Here is a 6,000-nt window from a genome sequence, read left to right on the forward strand (position 1 = left end):
ATTAATCGCACTATTAAACAATAATAGAATATCAATTTACATTTATTACAATAATAGAATATCAATTTACATTACATTTGTGGATGTTTTTCTACATTTTCAAATATATTGATTTCAATTACAACACAGAATACACAGTGTAGAGTGCTCACTTTATATTATTATTTTTGATTATTTTGTGCTTTCTCCTCTTCCACATCTCTTTTCCATACTCGCTGGTATTAATCCTGTTAATCCCTCCTTCTATGGAAGAACACAATGATGTCAATAATTTGCCCACAAAGGGTGGGAGGGAAGAAAAAGATACTGAGGAAACGCCCTACCCAAGGACCTGTTGGAAAACTCCCTTCACTACATGGGATGGGGGAGATCAAAGGAACCGCAGCTGATGACCTCACTCCCTGCACACACTTTTTGGGCTCCCATCATTCCCCAACATAATCAGATGCATGTCTTCATTTGAAACCTTACTGACACACATTTTAAGTAGAGCTCTACTTGTAAGTCCATGGCTGGACAACTGGTCTGATATTTTTCACTGATTCTTACCCTCAGAGTAAAAGCCTCTGTATTTCCCAAGGCAGCTAGACTTTCATCCTCAAGTGCTGCCTGACGTCCAACTGGCTGCTTCAGCCTTCGAGCAAGGCGATGCTCCATATGATGCTAGAAACATGAGTAAGAGATTAATTAGCAAACTTTAATTTTCAGCTATTCCAAGCAATCTGAAAACAAGGGAAGTTACCACATACCTTTAAATGGGACTTCACTTGTATGTCGGTTTCTCCACTTATTTTTGTACTAGATACATGCTAATGCCAATATTGTCTCTAGATATCACAAACAAAAATTAAGAGGTTCCTTAACAGTACATTTACACTTAATCCAGAAAGTTTTGTTGTTGTTTGTTTGTTTTTTTAAGAAAAAACTTGAAATGGCATATCCAAAAAACCAAACCAAAAAAACAGCTAAAACCAAAAAAATTGTCAATGAGTTAAATTCAACCGCTAGTTCAAGCCTCCTTCTGAAGAGTCACAATGTAAAGGTAATTTCTGAAGATTTGTAATAAGGTATCAGCTTTGACAAATGATCTTAAAATCATGATAACTGAGCCATTCTTGAGAAACCCATTTCTCAGATAGGTACCTCTAGCAGTCCTGTATATTCTTAATAACTAACACATATTTAAGGCCAAATCCTGATGGTCTTACTTACATAAATAGTTCCACTGAAGTCAATATAAACACTAGCATGAATAAGTGAACTACAGTATGGCTCACACTTCCTCTTGGGCTCACAATCCCCAGACTGAGAACTCTCGATCTACAGTAATGGAAATAGTTACATGAGTAAAGCAAGCAAGACTGGGCCCTAACTATACTTTCTATTGCTTAATTGTGTATTAGTTAGTACATTTCTTGAAATTCTACTGTTTTAAATTGAGCAAGGAAGAAAACATTCTTGCAGTTAAAATGTTTTCAGTGTCTTTATTTGCTATTTTTCGGAAATACTTTACATTTGTTTCCATAACTCAAGAAGTTAACTCACCCCAGCCCACTTAGAGCTGACAGCTTTGTACAGAGATTGCTGGGAACATGAAATCTGTGGGGAGAGGAACAGTTCCTGAAGGGTTTTGGATGATCTCTGGCTGTTCAAATTACTGTGCTGCTGAAAATACAGAGAAACTTTTTATTAAAAATTTAAAATTTTCCTCCAGACCTAAATTTTAGGGACATGATTTGGTTCATTGAGTCTGAATAAACTGTTACTATGGACCTTCTACTAAAGTAATAATTTCAGAGAATAACACAGTTTGTCTTTACAGTTTTTATAGTATCAAAATGTGAGGTGTATATACCAAAGCAACATGCATTTATGAACAACAGGAAGGGGTTAAACTGATGGAGAAAAAGTACTCTTCAAAGCTCTATCTTCAACCAAACTCTACCTACCAAAGATACTACAGTGTGACACCACAATGAAACAAATGGAAAAGTGAGTTATTGTTATATCATCTTTCTCATTTATTTGTAAAGGAAAGCAGCTTTGTAATGTCTGATTATATATATTAGGAATGGCCAAACTTACTGACTTTCCGAGCTGCATATGATAATCTTCATAAGTTAGAGAGCTGGGCGCACTTGCTGGGGCTCAGGGCTTCAGCCTTGTGGGGCACACTTGCTGGGGTTTGGGGCTTCAGCACTGCTCCTGCTGAAGCCCCAAGCTCCAGCAGATGCCTCCCGCAGGGCTGAAGGCCCAAGACCCGCCCCCCACCCAAGGCAGAAGCCCCTAGCCCCACCACAGGGCAGAAGCCTTGAACTCCCCTCCCACCCCAGTCTGGTAGGTAGAAAATGGGAGGGGAAGAGGGGGATCTGAGAGCCGCACTTCAAGTGTAAAAGAGCTGTTTGTGGTTCGTGAACTGCAATTTGGCCACCCCTGACATATATGATGGGGTGTAGAAGGCCCAGAATGGGATTAATGACAGCCTGTACACTCAATCAGCTACACCTGCAGGAGGTGTCAAGCTTGGAGGGAGGAATTAAAAGGGCTGAACAGGGGTCAGCTGGTGGCTAGTCAGGAAGAAGAGCAGATGGCTGGTGCTCTCTCTCTGTGAGAGATGCCTGGCTGGAGTCAGGGAGCTGAGTTGGATGGCTAGCAGACAGAATCTCCCTGAAGGAAAGGTAAGCCTGCAACAGGGAGCACCAGACAGTTGTAAAGCAAAACTGGGGAGCGTCTACCCAGGGTCTCTGTGCTGGCAGAGAGGCCTTCAGGGAGCAGGAAGATTTCTGCAGGTTCAGTGACTGCCCTATGAAGGGAGTGAATGGCTGAATGTGCCAAGGAGCTCTGCAGTGAGCCTGGAGAAGCAGACTGTGAGAAAGGCCTACAGCAAGGTAGGAAGTGTAGGGGTCCAGGGAGGCAGCAATGGGTCTGTGCAGACAAGCCTTGACTGCCTATTCAAGGGTCCCTGGACCAGAACCCAAAGATGAGGAAGGGGTGGGATCATATGGGTATGTCTACACTTCAGCTGGGTGTGAGCCTCCCAGCCCAGGTCAGCAGACACATGGTAGTATGTGTGGGGCTCAAATTAGTGCACCCCAAAATAGCAGGGTGGACATTCTGGCTTGGTCCCTCTAGCCTAGGGGGTTGGTCGGCTTGACTGCCCAAGCTGCAATGTCCACAGTGCTATTATTATCACACAGACTTGAGCCCCATGTACACTAGTGTGAGTTTGCCTACCTGGGCTGGGATGCTCACTCCCAGGTGCAGTGTATACATAACCAAAGTGACCTGGCCAGTGAGGCACAAGAAAAAGCAGACCACCGCAGGGGGCACCGACAAAGGTGAGCTTGTTATGCCTACCTAGCCACAAGGGGGCATAGCAACTGGTGAGTAACACATTTTACACAGGCTGCTAATTTGGATCTTAGGTGATCTTGGGTTCAATTCCCGCTCCCCCATAGATTGCCTGTATGGGCAAGTCACTTAACCTCTCAGTGCCTCAGCTCTCCATTTGAAAAATGAGGCTAACAGTACTTCCTTACCTCACAGGGACATCATGAGGATAAATACATTAAATACTATGAGACACTCAGATACTATGGTGACGGGGGACATAAGTACCTATGACAGTTTTTAACTGAATAGGCCAAATTTCTTACTCAAGGAAAATACACAGCTCCCTTTCAAATCAGCTGTAGTCATCTGAGAATGTATTAAAGCAAACCTTGGTCCAAAGAGTCAGACAACTTTTTCCTTGTGTTAATTTTAGTTATGCTTTAGTACCTGTGCATAAAATTATGTTCTGGTTTATAGCCCTTGTAGGAGCATCACAAACTGCTTTTGGAGAGAGCCTGACAAATACTTCAAATACTTACTTTTTGTGTTTTCCAGAGACTTCTTGGAAATTGAAGGGAAAGCAGTTGTTTCTTTATATCCCTGAAGGAAAACAATACAATCTAAAATGTTATATCCCAACCTTGCAACATCGTATTCACCTGAGGCAAGTAAACTATTTTTTGACTCATCACTTTGATACAGCTGGGCAAGCAGATTTTGTGCCTGGTTTGGAAAACATGCATGTCCTTTTAACAAGCCTGATTTAACCATACTGATAGAATTTGTTCTTTTCTTAACTCTTGAGCAATAATGGGCTCGCCTACTTTAGACTTTTAGCATAAATGTGAACACATACATACAATAAAACAGTTACACTGTGACAGTGAAAAGAAAGTCCTTAGCTAAGGCCCCTCCACTCAATGACTGATATAAGAATGAAGGTTTCCGCATGTTAGAATTAATAAGAAGCATAAGCTGAAAACATAATTAAAATTTAAGTGATCAAGTGTTCATATGAAAGCTGCTCAAATATTGCTTACTCTGTGCTGAGGTTTCTGAGGAAAAATCCCCTTTGGATAGGCTGCCCACATGATGTATTTGCACAGATTTTTCAATACATTAACCCAACTAAATTATGAAAAAGAGGGTGATGATTCACTTCTTTTTGTATTGCCAGTTTCACTAGCTATTTTCAACTAGGAAACCACGTGGTTCCAGGCAAAACACTCTTCTGAGCAGCTTCTTAAACACCTTCCAAGAAAATAAAATTAGTAACAGGGTAATAGTAAAGACAGCTGACAAAACATATTCAAGGTCCTCTCATTTAAATGAATGAATGTCAGCATATTACAGCCTTTCAATGTTCCACATTCCTGAATTTTGCCCAGAAAACAGGAGCAGCAGCACTTATTTTCAAAATGTCCATAAAATGAGGAGGTGGTGTTGCCCTCTCATAGATTCTCCTCAAGCAGCAAGGGGAAAATATTCATCCATTTCTCCTCAAGTCCTTCTGACCCTTTAGGAGGTTGAGTTTACTGGCTCCTAAGTAGCTCTAGTCCATAGCAGCATCCTCTTGCTCTACCTGTTTTGGTGGTTTGCGCCTTCCACACACATGGAGTTTCTCTGCTAATTATATCCACCCTTTCAACATACTCAGCTTATATGCAAACATTACTGCTGTCAAGATTCATAACAAACCATTCAACAGGAAAAAAACTTCTGAGTTATTTCTCCAGATGGGGAGAGGCAGTAGAAGACCAATATTTTTTTATTTTACAACTCAATTCCACAAGTCCCCTTTCCCTCTGTGAGAGAGAATTTTTTGTTTAAGAGCTTGTGTATTTTGTTTTTCTGATAAAACATCTACTTTTTTGAGGACAATCTGTCTCTACTAGGTACATATAAGGTGCCTGTCACCTCAGTATCTCAGCATCAAAACAACTACAAATGTTTTGTGCAACTGTTTCACAGAATCATAATTAAAATGTAAAAAGAAGCAGAGTTTTTGTTCTTACTCCAACTTTTAGAATACAGTACAGTCACCTCAGCCCACTAGTCAGCAAAGGCTCCATCATCCTAAATGAGCTCTGTATCTGCAGACATTAGTCTGCTCTAAGAGGGGAACAACAATGTAAGCCAGAATTTAGCCTTATGACCATGGGCAGCACATGACTCCTGCATTTAGAGAGGCTGGACATGAGTGCTGGAATCTCCCTAGAAGAGTGGGGGATGGGGGGGGGAAAGGAATCAGTGCCTGGATTGTGGCCCCACCCCCTACCCTAAGGCTCTGCCCATGCTCCACCCCCACTCCACCCCAGGCCCGCCACTCATGCCTCTCTGCCCTCTCCCTGAGTACCCCCACCCACTGCTCATGCCTCTCCACCCCCTCCCTTGAGGACCCCTCACCCGTTGCTTGCACCTCTCCACCCTTTCTGCCAAGCCCCCTCCCGTGCCCACCACTTCTCTAAATTTAAAGTGATTACTGGGATCTCATTAAACCAGCACAATGAGACTCTATATTGAAGTACATAACTACAAGCATCACTTGTGATTGTATTGCTTGAGTATCCTCTGGCACTGGCCAGATTACCGTTCCAGAATGCACTGGGCTCTGGGTAAAACATAGTCCTATATTAGGACACAGACTAACTGGAAACAGTACCTTTT

General features: G+C 42.1%; 1 long non-coding RNA gene across 1 annotated transcript in view; it reads right to left on the reverse strand.

Moving 5' to 3' along the window:
• LOC117877728 overlaps positions 1-5,574 on the reverse strand; it is a 73,085-nt gene extending 67,511 nt beyond the window's left edge. Inside the window, exons 1-7 of the long non-coding RNA XR_004645799.1 lie at positions 4,374-5,574; positions 3,873-3,933; positions 1,546-1,665; positions 1,213-1,320; positions 750-827; positions 550-663; positions 153-243 (exon numbers count right to left, since the gene is read on the reverse strand). This is a non-coding gene — a long non-coding RNA (uncharacterized LOC117877728). The remainder of the gene's footprint in view (positions 1-152; positions 244-549; positions 664-749; positions 828-1,212; positions 1,321-1,545; positions 1,666-3,872; positions 3,934-4,373) is intronic.
• Positions 5,575-6,000: the final 426 nt, after the last annotated feature.

The sequence above is a fragment of the Trachemys scripta genome, chromosome 5 (assembly GCF_013100865.1).
Source record: "Trachemys scripta elegans isolate TJP31775 chromosome 5, CAS_Tse_1.0, whole genome shotgun sequence".
Lineage (NCBI taxonomy): Eukaryota > Metazoa > Chordata > Testudines > Emydidae > Trachemys > Trachemys scripta.